Source organism: Trachemys scripta, chromosome 8, assembly GCF_013100865.1.
Source record: "Trachemys scripta elegans isolate TJP31775 chromosome 8, CAS_Tse_1.0, whole genome shotgun sequence".
NCBI lineage: Eukaryota > Metazoa > Chordata > Testudines > Emydidae > Trachemys > Trachemys scripta.
Window position 1 is genome coordinate 59,096,258 of NC_048305.1, and position 18,153 is coordinate 59,114,410.

An 18,153-nucleotide genomic window follows, 5' to 3' on the forward strand; every position below is an offset into this window, starting at 1 on the left:
CTTCTATTCAAAACAAAAATGAATATCATCATGAAGGTATTTCCCTCCCCCACACCACTCCTCCACATCCCCACACTTTCTTAAACATGGGAAAAAATTGCCAGATTTGAAGGGTTTGCTGTTCCTAGCTTTTCACACAGCAACATTTTCTTTTCCCTAGATGAATGAGCAAATTGTGGCATCATATCAACTTTAATGCTAGGTGTCTAATAGGTAGGACGTGATGGTTGGAAAAAATGGTGTTGGGGGGAAATGTGAAAAAGAATATGCTAGAAATGTGAGCACAAGTACTTTCCATGGTGGCAGAGACAGTACTGATGAATCTGTATTATTCCAAAAACCAGAACATAATTAACTTACATTATACTGGCTTGAGAAAAATCACACCTTTTAATATATAATTTTGTGAAAAAAATCTTATTACAAACTCAGAAATAATGGGGATGTTTTTTTTCACAAGGACGCAGCCCATGGTAAACCTTAATTCCCTTCCTTTTCACTCCTTTCCGTGGGCAAGTAATCTTTCTGGCCTATACCATCAGTAAACTTCTACCCATTCTATGCCAGCTCAACTGTGCTGTCCAGTGAGTGGAGGGTGGAACCAAGGTTCTAACTGTTCCCCACACCCACCTGTTCTGTGCAGTAATTAGGCAAGGGAATATGTAACCCTCTGTGATTCTGCAGGCCCAGACCCAAGGTCACACATATATGGACAGGCATAGTCCAAGTCATATCAAGATATATAAAATACAAGTCACAACTTGTATCACAAAATAACCTACAAAGTCTTGCCTTTGCTCACAGATGTTTAAATATCTATCAGGTAGAAAATAATTCTTCAGTGGACGTTAGGTTGATGATGAACACTATAGAAAATCCTGTATAAAGTTTTCAGCACAGAAGAGTTTAACTGATTCATCTATGAGCCAGTTTCCTTCTACTGCCCCAAATCTTTCAGAAGCAGACTAGGTTCCCAGTAGGTGTCAGTGCCCCATGGAGCTTTCACAATGTGAAGGAAGTTTGATTACCACTGAAGGGTGTGTGTGTTCTGGGGTGGGGCTAAGGATGAGGGGCTTGGGGTGCAGGAGATGACTGGGGCAGGATGGTTGGGGGGGGATTGGGGAGGGACTCTGGGCAGGGAATTGGGGTGTGGGAGAAGGTGTGGGGTCACGGCAGCACTTACCCGCAGCTCCCAGAAAGTAGCTGCCTTGTCCCTGCAGCCCCTAGATGCATGGGCGGCCAGAGAGACTCCGTACCTGCAGCTCCCATTGGTCGTGGTTCCTGGACAATGGGAGCTGCAAAGATGGCCCTCAGGGCAGGGGCAGCGCATGGAGCCTCCTTGGCTGCCCATGCCTCTAGGGGCCGCAGGGACCTGGTGGTCGCTTCTGGAAGCTGTGCAGAGCTAAGGTAGGCAGGGAGCCTGCCTTAGCCCCGGACCCCCACTGTGCTGCCAACTGGAGCCGCTGGGGTCCTTTTTGACTGGGCATTCCAATTGAAAGCCAGATGCCTGGCAACCAGACACTTGGCAACCACTCTAACATAATGTTAGAGAGGGCAAAGGGTTCACAATAAGGCTTAGAATAGATGCTTTAATTATGGAACCATGGCCAGTGCTTCCATTGTAATATTAACAGTGGCCTTTAAAGTGGGAGTTTCGTGCTGGTTAAAACTTAAAATGTCAATAGATATAACCTTCATACGGTTTCTTAATTTACCTTCTACCCAGTTATGAAACTGTGATGGGATGTGTATCCCACACATGCCCTGAGAGGCCAATTCTATTACCTGGCTGCACCTGGAGGGAGACACAGATTTAACTGAGCAGTAAAGTCCTAGCTGGGGAAGGAGCTGGATAGTTAATATAAAAGCAGGAAGTTCAGTGCAGAAGCAGGTTTCAGGGAGGAACTCTGCAGTGACTCTGTGGGTTAGAGTGGAGAGAGCAGGAAGACAGATGTCCCTGGGATCCTCTCCCAAGTAAGGAAGTCTGCAGACAGGCAAAGAAGTCACTGGAAATCGAAGAGGCTCCAGTGGTGAGCCCTGATAAAAGGGCAGGATTTGGAATTCCAGGGAGGCCTCAGTTGAGGAACAGAGTGGGGGGGGGAAAGGGGAGAAACTCAAGCCCAAGAAGGGCAGAAATTGTTTTAAGTTTATACTTTTAGCTTGGGGGTTTTGTTAGGGGATTCCAGGGAAATCCCTGAGAGTCCTGGCCCTGAGAGGTTGGGGGCAGGGGAGGAGAGAAGGGCCACAATAGGAAGAAGCCCAGGGAAGTAGCAGTCAGTAGTCTGAAGGAGCAGACCTTGGTTCCTGATTTTAGGGTCCCTGGGCTGGAACCCAGTGTTGTAGGAGGGCTTGGGTTCTCCTAACAATCAATATAGAGGGTAGTGTGATGCCCCTGAGAAGGAGATAAGAATGACTGAAAACCCAAGGACAAGGGTTTGCAAGGGCTCCTGGGCCCAGATTTGGGGTTGGAAACCTGATATAAGGACATTGGATGCTTATTTGTGGGGCTGTTCCCCTGGAATGGGTGGATGTTAATCATGACTTGTCTGAAGGGCTGAGTCAAGGGAAGAGGCAGCCCACTGGGAGACCAGAATAGCTGTTAGCAGAAGGTGCCAAAAGGGTGGAGAGCCCCTATGCTATGCCTGACCATAAGGAGGTTCTCCAGTGTGACTGACACACACCGCTACATAGATCACTGTTTAAACACGATTTTTATTTCTGTAGCCTACTTACTCCTACATAGTCTTAAAGTGAAGTAATGATCTCAAATTTGTGACATTAGCACTCTCTTCTATGGCAACAGACTGATATCAACAATAGAAAATTAGACTTTCCCTGCAGAATAGAGCAGCAGGAGAAGCCGGATTGCAGAGTGAGGGAAGGCTTTTATTCTAACACAAATAGCTTCAGTAATAACCAGGGTAGAAGCAGAAAAATTCTGGGAGAATAAATTGCCTTTTTTGGTTTTGTTTTAATGTTCTCTTTCAGCTGGCCCTGGCAAGATAGCCCTTCCATACAGAAAGGAAGCAGTCGCTATTGAAATAACATGACTTGCTGATGATTTTTGTTGCATTCCTCCTATAAGCAGGGGCCACAGTATCGGCTTTCACAGAACAACAAAAAAAACCAACAAAAAACAAAAAAAAAAACCTTGTTGCTGGCTGCAATTCTGTAGTGCAAAGAATAAGAAGCCAGGAGCTGGATTGTCACTGAGTCTAATACAGCTTGCATTACTCCTCTCCAGCTGCATTAAGGTTCCCACAGATCTTGAGGCCAGCACAGTTCTATCTGTGGTACTTACATGGCTCTGGTCACTGTAGTATCTGAGTGTCTCACAATCTTTTAATGTATTCATTCTCACAACAATCCTGGGAGGTAAGGAAGTACTATTATCTCCATTTTACAGATTAGGAACTGAAGCAAAGTGGCAAGCCCAAGGTTATACAGGTAGTCTGACAGAGCAAGGAACTGAACCAGGTCTCCCTCATCCTAGGCTGGTGCCCTAGCCACTGGAACATCCTTCCCTTCAGCAGGGTAGTGCATCCAATACTCTTCCAACTTCAGGAGTGACTGGAGGGGGTGAGGAATAGGTGGTATCTTGGCTCTGCCACCAGTATTCTGGCCAGCACATCTGATCCAGTGCAAAGAGGAGTTTACACTATAGTGACAAAAAGGCTGTAATGAATTACTTCTCTACCTCCCTCCCTCAGGAACAAAGGAATATTGTTACCAAGTCTTCCTTGCATGGTACAGCTATACATTATCCCATACTCAGGGCAGAAAGCAAAGGTTCAACAGTGCTGTTCAAAATAAGTATACAATACTTCATATTGTTTTCTCTTACTTTGCAGCTTCTGACAAGCTTTTTGTGCAACCTAGACTTAATTTTTTTTTTAAAGGAAATTTTCAGTCTTGCCATTTTGAGTCTGACTCATTTCTCTTTAGCTATTTTTCTCTACAAGACAGTTGCAGAGCGCCTAGTAATTTTCAGAGCAATGTTAAGGCACACAGGGTTATTGAGAACTGCTTATACTAATTTTTCTTCTGCCTGAATTTTTGATGACCTGTTTCTTCACTGCATGAAAGGCTCTGATCAGATTTTATATACAATGCTAGCCTACTTTTTCAATGGCAAGCACTTCAGAGTTGATGTGCTGTAGTCTCTTAAAAGAAATGGATCTTCCCATTTGACTCCCGTTTCCAAATCTAATCGTGACTTCAGAGTACTCAGACTAAAAGGGATAAGTTTATAAATATCTTTATTTCTGGTTTACAGTGGTTGTTTTGATAATTTTGAAAGCCCTAAATATTCTTAGAGAAACCTAAGGAGAAGTGTAGTTTTGATGCCAGACATTTCTTCAAGCACCTGGAAGCTGTTGAGAGTTGAGTTCAACTGGGGTCAGCTAGTCCGGATTTTGTCCGGAGAGGCTGAAGGTAACCACATGAGACATTTAAGCCTCGTCTAGACTAAGATTTAAAGATGTGTTGTTGGAGTGCACTAGTGCATTCCAAACACATTCTAACAAGGCAGCCTGTTTTTTGACAGGGCTGTCTTGATTGCCTAGCATGAGCAATAGGAGACAAGCTCTCAGTGCTCAGGCTGCGAGGGCTATACAATTTCAGCCTAGCCATTGGAGCTCAGACTCTTGCCTTACCTCTGATTTGGCTTTTTCCGCAGCTAGAGGAAGCATTGCTGGGCACTGAGACTGTTGGGTGGGATCCTGGAGGACACAAGAATATTTGTGGGGGGAAATTACATTTAGAAAAGAAGGCTAAAAGTCCTGAAAGCAACAGGGTCAGTCAGAGCAAGTTTCTGAAGCATGTTTTAAAACAAAAACCTGAATAACAAAGAACTGGAGAGTGGGGTGAATATTTCCATATAAAAAAAAATGTGGGGTGAGAAGGATGAAAGGGGTTTTTATTTCTAAACCCCCTCCACCTCCTTTAACCAATTAAAACAATTTTGTCTTAAAGGTTTATGCAACAATGAATGGGACAGTGAAAAATTAGTGGATGCCAGACAACAGTCCATCAGTGGATGATAGATACATTGGTGCAATGACCTGATTGAGGTCTGTAGGTGCTACCACATCAACAATAACACTGATTTATGTTGGATGACTATGTGAAATCAGACAAACAAAGGTGAACTAGCAGCCTTTCTGAGGTTTGCAAATAACTGAAATAAGACTAAGTGTCCTGGATGAATACAGTGGGGTAGAAATGTTACATCTTGGAATTTTAGGATAATATCTTGATAGGATAAAGGTATTTTAGAAAGCAACAGAGGGTCCTGTGGCACCTTTGAGACTAACAGAAGTATTGGGAGCATAAGCTTTCGTGGGTAAGAACCTCACTTCTTCAGATGCAAGAACGGTATTTTAGAAGGAATTTTCTATCAATCACCTGATCAAAAGAAGCAACATTAGATATTGGAAACTTAATATGTTTGTGGAAAGGGCAAAGATGCATTTATGGAGTTTTCAGCTGGCCAATTAAAGTGGGACACATTAAAAGGAAGGAGTAAATAGAGCAAAATATTTATATACATGGGATTGCTCTTGTTAATGCCTATTCAGTACTTAATGTGGGAACTAGAAATGGATGAATTTATTATTTTAGTCTTGAGGTATAATAAAATATGATGGTAGGAAATAGTGGGACAGTAGAAACTTAATATGTTAGATGTAGGATTAAACTGAGATCATAAAACAATTAAGATGGCTATTTTATCTTCAAGGCCTTCTATATCATACTGTTCATATCTCCCTGATTTGGCAAGGTATTTAAGCACATGCTTAACTTTAAGCAGAAGAGGGGTTCTCCTGAAGGAATGGAACTACTTGTGTGTTTAGGTTCCTTACTGAATTGAGCTCTGTTTCTCCAAGTCAAAGTGATTCGTGTGGGTGTGTGTGTATACTCTGTATCTACTTAAGGAACAGTCATGATGAAAGGTGCTGCAGAAACTTAAAATTAGTGTTAAATCTCTTGTAAAGTACTTAGGGAGGTGGCAGCAGTTTAGAATAGATGGAAGTCACTAATGGAGTATCACAGGTATTATGTGCACTCCAATTTTCTCCTCTTTATTAGTAGCCAGGAAAAGGGAACAGAAGAGTGATGAAATTAGCTGGTGCAAAACTAGGATAGGGGTAGAGGGTGACAGTCATCATATGTTATGCTGAACATACTTGAAACATGGCTAGATAATTAGGCTTTGTAATGTACTGTGGGAAAAGTGTTAAGTAGTGAAACTGGGGGTGGAGGAATCCAAGAAATGTATTATGTGCAATATTATCTATGTAGCTAAAATACTAAGGAGCTATTCAGGTGAAAACTTTACTTCAGAACTTGTAACTACTCTCAGCAATGTGATCTGTCTTAGGCCCAGGTTAAACTACACAGTTAGGTTCATGTAAGGTGCTTCTTTGTCAGTATAAATGCCTCTTTACGCCATTTAGTAACAGAGTGCCAGAGAATCACTGTGTTGCATCTGTTGAGTGTTACTGGCTTTCAGGAGCTACCCAAAGTGCCCCACACTGACAATACAGTCAATAGAAGTACTCCTGGTGAGGAGACACACACATAAGAGATTTAATAATCATGGTGGCTGTATGCTGACATAAATTAGGTTGACATAATTTTGTAGTGTAGACATGGCCTTAGAGTCTGGCAGTGCCAAGATATTTATGTTCTGTCACTTTTGGATACAAACAAGTGTTGCAAATGGAAAATATTCAAGTAATTAGAAGGAAGGCTGTTGTATGTGATTAATTAAAAATTTTTTCCCTAGCATTATTATTCATTTGTACAGTATTAACATATGAAAGTTTACAAAACAGACTGATATTCTACTATAGTTTACAGTCTCAAATAGACAATACATGGGAGACTGTTGTAATTAATGGAGGGGGGTGTAAGGGTGCGTACTCACTCCTGCAGCGCCTCCTGCTGATCGCTCAGGGAATTATCTCATCCCAGTTCTCATCCAGAACGCCCTGTGAAGGCCAGTGATCTGCCTTATCTAGTGGCTCCCGTGTCCCTCCCAGGACTCTGGTGCCCCTTTCTCTAGTGGGCTGCCCCCTGGCAAAACCCCTTTTTTGGGGGTCTCCCCTCCCCAGGGACCCCCAACTCATTAACCCCACCTCGCCTCAGTGTAAGGCTACTTCCTGTCAACATCTAGCCCCACTCCCTGAGGCTGACTGGAGTATAAGCCATACATCTTAGGCAAGGTTGGGTCTGGACCTGCTGCCCCTCTCTGGAACCCAGTGCCTCTCTGGGGCCTTGGACAAGGCCCTGCAGCCTGGGGAGTTGCCTGCCTGGAGCTCCTCAGGCCTGCCTCATTCTAGGCACCCTGAGCTTCCCAGCAGCCAGGCCCTTCTCTCTCTGAAAGCAGAGAAAGACTGTTTAGGCTTCTGGCTCGAAGCCTCTTATAGGGACCAGCTGGGCCTGATTGGGGCATGGCCCCAGCTGTTACTGCCTTCCTCAATCAGCCCAGGCTTTCCTTCCAACAGCCCTCCCAGGCAGGAGTGGGTGTCCACTTGCTACAGGGGGAGAGCACTGATTATGAGAAGAGTTAAACAAATAAGTTTTAAAGAGAGACTAGAAGAAGGAGAGATTGCAGCCTGGTGGACAAGAAATGGGAGTGTCCTAAAACAGCCCCACCTGGATTGCATTCCTTACACCTTCCGGGATGGGGAAACCTGTGCATGAAATCATCCCATCAGCTTACATTCTGGGTGGAAGGGGATAAAAATCCTTGACAAGGAGAAATTGGGAGCTTTGTGCTGTCAGGACTCTGAGGGAGCAAAGATTCCTAAACATAAGCAAGAGACCCCCATGCTGTTTGGCATGGGTCAGCCCAAAGGGGGGACAGCTGCTTATTATAGAAGTTTATATTGCCTTTTTAAATCTAAGACAGTAACTCATTTGTGTGTGCATGATTCCTGTTTTAACCTTGTAAATAACTCATTTATTGTCTTAGTTAATAAATCTTTAGTTAGTTTATTACAAGATTGGCTACAGGCATTGTCTTTAGTTTGAGATCTGAGTACAAATGACCTGGGGTAAGCAACTGGTCCTTTGATACTGGGAGTACCCTCAATATTGTTGTGATTTTTGGTGTAAAGTGACCATCTGTCACACAGTCCAGCTTGCCTGGGTGGTAAGATAGACTGGAATGCCCAAGGGGACTCTCTGTGACTATATGAGGAGACTGTTATAGTGCTTTAGGAGTTCAACTTGCTCTTGGGTTGGTGACAACTAATTATACAACATACAACCAGTTTGGGGTTTCTGCCCTGCTTTTTGACCATCTGCCCTGATGTTGGCACTCAGTTGTGAGCCACTCCAGACAGTGTAAAAAGCAACAAAGAGTCCTGTGGCACTTTATAGACTAACAAATGTATTGGAGCATAAGCTTTCATGGGGGAATAACCATGTCATCAGACATTGTGGGTATTCACCCACAAAAACTTATGCTCCCATACATTTGTTAGTCTATAAGGTGCCACAGGACTCTTAGTCTGGATCTGTAAAAAGCAACAAACACGGCTACCCCTCTGATTCCAGACAGTGTGACACTTATTACGAATGAAAGCCCTGTGAACATAAATCATAACCCATGTCCCATAAATATAGTCCAGACAATACATCAATTAGAGTAGAGCCCCAGCTCTCTGGTACCCCTCCAGCATCCCTCACCATGTCTCACTCCCAGCCTCTGGTCCTCTCTGTGGCCCTCAGGCATCTCCCTCTGCTGCTCTCAGTCTTCAGCTCTCTGTCTTCTCTGGCAATGGCTTTCTTCCTTAGTAATGGCAGCAGACTTAGCCCATCCATTGGCTCCCTAGCCCTTTTCAGCTTCCCAGCAGTGGTGCTGGCTCTGGATGGATAGGCAGCTAGACCTTCCACTGGCTTTCTGGTCCTCAGCTCTTTTCAGACTCTTGAAACTCGGTTTAGCTCTTGAAAGTCAACAGGCCAACTCCTCCACTGGCTTCCTCAGAATTCCTCCCCCTTTCCAGAGAGGACCTGCAGAGAATTCCCCAGAGATGCCCTTTCCTGATTGCAGCCCTGATACATGTGTGCACTCTCTCTCTCTCACACCCACCCTTGCCCCCACTTCCTACCACAGGTCTCCCTGATCTTTTACAGCCACAGGTGCTGCCCCTCCATCTTCACTGGCCAAGCTGGATGCATCTGTTTTGGCACAAGGGGCTGGACCTGATTAATTCATAGGGACCTGCCACTCTGCGACAGGGAATTGGTGGTCCACGTGTACGGATCAGCGTGAAAGAACAGAGGCTACTTCAGATCTTCTCTCAGGGATATTCTTGTATGTAAAATCATGCTGCAGAAGGCATCTTTATATACTCATAGTATTTCAGGGATTTGAAGGTCAAAAAGAGGGGCCATTATGATAATTTCATCTACCCTTCCACATCACAATGTGATATTGTTTCCAAACTGTATGTTTATTGATCACCTTACAGTATTGTGACTGTTTTAAAAAAGCATTGTCCTGAGAAATCCTGAAGTCATTAGGCATAGATCAGTCTATTGCTATCATACACAAAAATCTCAGTATCCATCTTTGCAAGATGCAGAAAGTGGAAATACCAATGAAACTGGTCACTTATCTCCAGAATAAGTGTAAACATCACCAGATTTGGAATTTGTGTACATCTGCAGTGGCCTTTTCACCAAGAACCTCTGAAGAGACCTGCCAGTAAATAGATGAAAGACCTCACCCAGTGTCCATTGGAGTCAGTGGAAAGACTTCCATTGACTTTAATGAGTATTGGACTGGGTCAATCCTAAGAAGTTAGGTAGCATGTTAACGAAGTCATGTAGTAGTGCTTTTGTGGTGTTAAGCCTATGATGTGGTGATAAATAGCTCCTTAAACTTGAGCAAGTTCTCTTTCCTGGATCTCTGGCTGCAGGGTTGTTATTCATTAATTCCAGATGAATAGATTATGGAACATGGTGAGGCCAGTGAGCCTCTCCCAGCCACGTAGCTTAGTGAGCATGATAGTAAATAACCATGCCCAACATCTAATAATAAAAGAATAAGAAGGAAAAGGTGAGTTCTTGGAACTGTAGCCTGATGTTTCAGAAGTTCCTGTAGCTTCCTTGTTGTTAGTTGGAATTGAAATTCCTTAGTATCTCTGAAAATCAGACCCAAACACTTTGTTTCTTCCTACTAGCTTTTATTAAAAATAATCTGCTTAGCTTAACCTAATAACAGAAAGGGATTGTGGGGAATCTACAGTTATATATAACTTACATATATTAAGATCAATAGTAAGTGAGGCAGGAAAAAAGTTGACATTCAAAGACCAAGAAGATATGTTGCAAAACCACTTAGCGCCAAAGCATATAGTAACATCAGAAAGATTCAGATTTCACAAGCATGAAAGTGGGAAAGGGAAAGCATCAGCACTTACATAGATACGGTAAAGAAATTATTGGAATACTGTGATTTCAGATACTTTAAGTAATTCTTTGTGACACATTCAGTGTCGGCGTAAGGAACAACATCCAGAAACATTTACTTTTAATAGATGAGCTAATGTTTAACCCACACACACACAATGGGCTCCGTCATTAGATATGAATTGAAACTGCAGGTCAGATATATGTACAGCCAATTCTGTTAGCTGTTGTTTCAGCAGAAATTCAAGGTAGGAAGGATTCCTGGAAGATGTGTGATTTGAAAGAGCAGAGGGAGAGGGCACTCGGCAGAGAGATGCAGAGTGAAATTTTATTTGTGCATTTAGTGTTAGTGGAATGGTAATGTATAAAGATCTTACAGATGTAATAAAGAAGGACATAAACCTGAAGCATGATGGTTTAGGGCTGAAATGTGCTTCAAATTTGAAAAAAAAATAAAAGGAAAGAAAGTGGGGGTTGAAAGTCTGCTAGGCAGCAACAGAAGAAAGCAATAAAAAAATAGTTAACTAGCTCCTACTTCTGTTTCGTTTGTGATCACAGATAGCCAATCTTTTATGTATAGGGCATGATGGCAGGTTTGTCCATGTTTCATTGCTTTTATACACTTAATGACCATATCACCACTTGGGGTATATCAGTGCTGCTCCACTGATTCCAATGTAAATTTATACTAGTTGAGGGTCTGGCACCAGTCTTTTTTTTTTTTTTTTTTGGGTGGGCAGGAAAGTCGGGAGGAGGAATTGGGTTTCTACTGATAAAACATGACATTGAGTGAATCTCATTTATGAATGTTTCAATGTGCAGGGAAAAGCCACTTGTCCAAAATGTCACAGAAAAGCAAAACTTCAGGATGTGCAATAATCACCCCAAATGAAATGTCAAATGGCACATAATTCTGCACTCAAAAGACTAGGATGTTCCTGGAATTAGGCAGAACATATTTGCCCATCCTTAATGAAAAATACTTTGGTAATTTTTGCTGTTGACTCTGCCCAGGACATGAAGCTGTCAAGAAACAATCAATCCCATGATCAATTGCTGCATGGATAATTCATAAATTTTATGTTTGCAAGAATATTCCCAGGTAGCTTCCATATAGTATGAAGGGAAGAGGGACTAGTTAAGAAGAGTAGAATGTGTTGCCTTCTGAGCCATGATTTAAAAAGGCCTAGTGAAGTTTCAGAAAATCCATTTAAGGCTCCTGATACTACAAACTTTTCTGTGCATGTTTACATTGAAGCATGCAAATAATCTCACTGAAATCAGTTGGACTACTTGTGTTCAAAGTCAACTACACATATGTTTGAAGGTTTGTGGTCTAAATGATGAATTGTTCATATCCTTCCAACTTCCATCTCTTCACATTAAGAAGGGCAGGGATTTCAAAAACAAGAAACATTTGTCCCTGAATACTGCATTCAGTGTAGATGATGGACACATGATGCGGAAACCAAGAAGTTCTCAGGCAAGAAATGAGGTTTAGGTTTGTAACCCACTAAGCTTTTTAACAACATAGTTTGTCAGTATGGTATATTTTTTGTGCACTATTTTGCCTTTTATTTTGTTTGATTCATGTGATGCTACAAGTCAGTTTTTGTAATCTCACAATGGCTTCCAGGGCAATGAATTATCTTTGGTACCAAAAATTTATACAATTGTATCATCACTGAATGGATCGTGCAGTTGAAGATTCACTGTAAATAGAAGAGCTTCTGTGTACCCTTAACATATAAATATCTTAATAATAATGAAATTATTTTAACAAAACTGATCACCTTAGGTTCACTGGCATCATACAAGCCATATTGCGGTGTTGTTGATACTATTGTATATCATGTTATAATTTTTCTAAGCTTAAATCTAAAGTAGAGGTGCAGGAATATTCGTGAGGAGAAAAATATAAATCAAATGTCTCTTTAAAATCAGTCTAATCTAACCTGGGACCACAGCACTGAAACACATTAATTGAAATTGTATAGTTATTGCATGGTGGCACAATAAGGCAGAATAAACTTTTAAGTCTGGGTGCCTTATCTGAGAATGTTCATACATTAACATGTTTGGATATCTTTTACATAACCTTAACTCTGAATTTCTTGTGTTCATAATGCTTGTTTTTAAAATGATTACAACATCCCTGTGAAGGTTTTAATCCTAAATTACAGCTCTTTACTCTCAATCCCATATTAATGTAAATATTATTTGGGAATTCAATACAACATTGTGCTGTAACCTGTCTTCTGAAATACCACTGTCACTCTGCTACCAAAACTCTATTGCAATAGAAAATGTTTTATTTTATTGTATTTGTGAAGAAATGAGAACTCAAATGAACTTGAATATTTTGATATTGTGGATGTAAAATCATCCATATAATCAGTGTATATTTCCACTAGCAAAATTCAGGCTGTTTAAAAATGTGACATCTCTGGAGATACACCTTTACCCCGATATAACGCGACCCGATTTAACACTAATTCTGATATAACGTGGTAAAGCAGTGCTCCAGGGAGGCAGGGCTGCACACTCCAGCGGATCAAAGCAAGTTCGATATAATGCAGTTTCACCTATAATGCAGTACGATTTTTTGGCTCCCGAGGACAGCATTATATCGAGGTAGAGGTGTATTCTGAACTGGATCAAGAAGGCATCAGTATCTCTAAATATAAGGTGTTTATGGTGTGTTGTGTGTGGGCGTGTTTTTTTTGGGAGGGGGTGTTGTGGGTTTTTTGTTTTGTTTTTCATAAACATTGGTAGAATTTTCTGTTTAATGAAATTAAAGGAAATTGAGTTCTAGCAATAGAACATGGGAATAGCAGTTTTTGCCAGCTAGTGAGGTAGTAAGACTCTGCTAGATGCCTGCTGTGGTCAAAGAGCATACAGCAGACCTCAGGAGATGGTGTCAAATGTGGTTTAAAGCTCACCTGATCCTGGTCTGGCTATGTGATGGATTGGTCTCTTCTCCTACCTTAGAGCAGCCATTAGTCCATTGCCATATTGGCCTCTTACACCAGTGGATAGCTGGTGTATCAGTGGGCATGGCGGAGGCCATAGTCATGTTTTCTGTACTCAAGCTAAGCCTTCTTTACCAGCAGCAAGAGAACATATATTAATTGCTCATGCTGCCTCAATGTCATCAGAGGATCCCTATTGATGGCTTTAGGTCTGCTTTTTACCAGCAGCACAGCACAAAATGGCCTGAATGCCAAAGAGAATTTGGGACAATGTGACTGAACCATGGATGTGCATTAATATCAAAATGATATATGACTATCATCACACTGAAAACCAAATATGAGATGAAGAGACAACTCATAATGTTACTCACTATTTTATATACCTCATCAAAATTCTGAAGCTTTATGTTGCTGCAAGCTTGCTTGCTTTGGGAAGCTTGCATTGGGAAAGCTTCCTCTCTCTCTCCCCTCTGACCTGCTGCCTGACCCTTCCTTGAAGCATTCCCTTTTGATGATTTTTAGGTCAAGCTGGATGTTTAAATAGTTCTAAAGACATCACTTTAAACACAAGAATGGAAACGACACATAATGCACCTCAGTCTGAATAAATTAGAAACACCAAAATGTCATCTCAAGGCTGTCACAGTTGACATTAGGCTGCTTTTTGGCTTGCAGAATTTAGACCTTCCATTTTGGAGACACACAGCTGTAGCTAGTGAACCTAATTCCATAGGCAGAAAACTGGAAGCCTCAGATTTAGCAGCACAATTCCCCATTGGCATTAGTTCAGCAGTAGCCATAATACCCATTACAGACCAGTACTATTTTGCTGTAAACTTGACTCCCTCTGTTGCCACATGTTTATAACTGGGGAACTTTCTTCCTCAAAATGTCATCCACCTATTTCCTCTATTGTTGGAGCAGTACTAGTGTCCCAGCTTCATAAAGTTATGCGATTACACTGTAACACAGAAGTCATTCACTTCTGTAGAAACTGGAATACAGCCATCACAGAGGGAATAAAAGCACGAGTGAAAACTTAAAGCAGTAACAAAAGTATATCATGTACATCTTGAGCATAAAGGGTAAGATACCGTTTGCCCTCTGTGGCATAGTGCAGATCATAGTAGAATGCTAATTGCAGTATGACTTCTTTTTAAAGATAAAAGAACATTTTTAAAAACACTTTTGTAGAGAACTAATTTCAGGACAAAATAAAAATTCTCATTTTACTATTTAAGCTGTCATATATGAGGCTTTTGTGACACAACATAGCAATTTTCTAGTAATATACTGGTTGTAATTAGATACCTTGGTATTGTTGCTGACAACTATATCAGTTCATTGATATTATGAAAATCAAAATGTGACACTTTATGACAAGATATGACAACTAATGAGGATAATGGAATTTTATGATATATTTCTGCTCATTCTGTCTTAATAATTATCTTTGACACCAGAAGAGTATGTGTCTACAGAGACATTTTTCTTACTGCTTAAAGTTTAAAATTAGCATAAAAATTGCCATTAGATTTAAGCAATTACACCTTTGAGTTTTGCTATCGGAAAAGAGGATTTGTTATATTTACCATGGCAAGATTCTGTTTCACTCAGATATAGTAGTATCTTGCTAAGTAAGTAATCCCATGGAAACCAGTGGGAATATTTTTTGCATTAAAGTCACTATTCAACATAAATACAGGTGGCAGAATCTGACCTAGTAGTATAAATTGTTCAGAGACTAAAATGATTTATTCTATGAATGAATTCTCCTCTGATACTGGAATGAAGAATCTGAACTCATACTCATTGATGGGTTCTAAATTAATGGCAGCCAGGAAAAAAGCAAACAACTGGGTGTCATGGACAACTCAGTGAAAATATCTGACCAACCCACAGCAGCAGCTGAAAAAGCAAAATAATAGTAGTGTGCTATAGAAGAAAGAGAGAGCCTAAAGCATGGGGCCTGGTATAAGGCCTAAGGCCTGAACTAAAATGAGCAAAAGTCAGGCCCTATTACAAAGCAAATACCTGCTTGCAGCTTCACTGTCCGATACATTGGCAAGAACAGGGCTGGTGTTATAACAACACAAGTGCTCATAGGCACTAAGTATTCATGTAAACACATTCCAGAAGGGTAGTACCAGAACATCCCAGAAGACGATACAGGGACACACTGATCCCTCCTAATGATAAGGTCAGGATAACAGGGTGATAGATAGAGATATTCTGATCTGACCAACAGGTATAAAGTAAAGGGTGGTAACTAACCATATCAGAGGAGCAAGCAATATATAATTTTTTTGTATCAGTGTATAAAAGAGAGGTCATAGAAGAGGTGTCTTTGTCTGGCCGAAGTGGGAGCTAGTTCATTGTAATGGGCATACGTGTGTTACTGTACCTGTAACCATTCACCAGGGCACTAGAACTGTGTTTTGTTAACAATAAACCTGGCTGAGCACCTTTGCCACTGAACTGAGTCTATGGTCTTCCTCAGCAGCTCAATCAAAGTCTGCTATACAGGCTATCTGGCCAAAGCCAGTGCAGCACTCAGAGAGAACACACACATAGCCAACAACTTACAACAGGTGCAATATTTAAGGGATAGGGAATAGCACTGAAGCTATTGGAATATATTTGTAGAGTCACCTTATTCTGCGTATTGTTTCATGAATGAGAAAGTTGCAGAGAAGGGGGGGGAATAGAGCAGAGGCGTGGCAAGACTTCAATATGTGCACGTCTTCACTACCCGCCGAATTGGCAGGTAGCAATCGATCTATTGGGGATCAACTTATCGCGTCTAGTGAAGACGCGATAAAATCAATCCCCGATGGCTCTTCCGTCAACTCCGGAAATCCACCGCGGCAAGAGGCGCAAGCGGAGTCGACGGTGGCGCGGCAGCGGTCGACTCGCCGCCGTCCTCACAGCCAGGTAAGTCGACCTAAAATATGCCACTTCAGCTACGCTATTCACGTAGCTGAAGTGGCGTATCTTAGGTCGACTCCCCCTCCCCCCCCGCCCGGTAGTGTAGACCTAGCCTATCTCTCAGAAGTGGGAAGCTGGATGACAAACAATGTTTTTAAACATAAGCTAAGATAAAACTGAAATACTGGCATTTGATACCAAATACTTGTTAAATTATTTTCCTTTATGATTCTGCTGTCTATTGAGTGCAGCCTTGCTTCAATTTAATCTGTTAAGAATGGTATTGTCCTTGATTCTGGGTACTCTGTACAGGAACACATTTAATCTGTCTTGAAATATGTTCTCCATCGCTGTCCTTAGGAACATTGCTAGAGTATATTCTTTTTTTTTTCTCAGGCATTTGTGGAAATGCTAGCCAACAGCAGTGGATTTGAAGCTGGACTATTGCAATTCTATTTGCTGAGCGCAAGGTACAGTCAGAATGTGGTGCACATCTTGTATACTATTCAATTCCTATAAGGAGCTCCTTTCTAATGAATTAATTAATTAATTATTGGAGATATCCAATCTCCTAGAGCCAGAAGGGACCTTGAAAGGTCATCAAGTCCAGCCCCCTGCCTTCACTAGCAGGACCAAGTACTGATTTTGCCCCAAATCCCTAAGTGGCCCCCTCAAGTATTGAACTCACAACCCTGGGTTTAGCAGGCCAATGCTCAAACCACTGAGCTATCCCTCCTACCCTAAGTCAATATATTCTTGGGGTGGTTGAACAGGATACCTGTAGAGAGTCCCCAGTATTTTAGTGAACAAAACCAGCATGTTTTACTTGCTGTGTATGGAAAGTTCATGTGGGTTGTAGTTCATGAGTATTCCTGTTGCTGTTGGCCACTCTTAAAAATAGCAAACTTCTGGGATTCTTGAACAAAATTTACCTCAAATATTTCTCATCTAAAAATTCATTCCAGAAAGTAGTTATTCAGTATTTGCTGTTTGTTTTCCATTAGTCTTCTGTTTTTAAATGTTTCCTAACCACTTATGAAGCAGATAACCTGTCACATTATGATGTCAGCCACACAACATAAATAATGAACAGAAAATAGCTCCAGTGAGTACTCTGTGAGCAACCTACAATTGGAATATTGTTGGTCCACACTATTCAGTTGAAAACTTGGTTTGTCTTCCCTCATTTCTTCTCTGTTCTTTCCTACCTTTTTGTTACGTCAAGCCAAAAAATAGCTCTTCATTGCCAGATTGCTCTCTTAAATGTTTTACAGTACAGCTAATCAGATTTATGTATGCTGTAAACCTAACAAATAACAATGATAATTACTGTTTGTGAAAAGGTAACGATTGGCAGGTTTAGGAACATACCTTCCTGTATTTATCCACAGAAAGTGTGTGATTTGACCTTGATGACTCACTAGTAGGACAGACTAATTTGAGGGCTAAAGGGCTAATTGCAATTGCCATTAAAGTCAGAATGCAGTGTTGTTGTAGCTGTGTCGGTCCCAGGATATTCGAGACAAGGTGGGTGAAGTAATATATTTTATTGGACCAACTTCTGTTGGTGAGAGAGACAAGCTTACACGGAGCTCTTCTTCAAGTCTGGGAAACATAATCAGAGTGTCACAGCTCAATACAACATGGAACAGATTGGTTAGCATAAGTAGATAACACATTTCAATGGTGAAACAAGACAATTACTACAGTCTTGAATGAGCTCACCAGAAAATGATAAAAGACAAAAACACATCACCTATAAGTGAACCCTTTTTTTCCCCACAAAGTGATCACTCTGTGTCTGACCTATAAGTCCTCATCC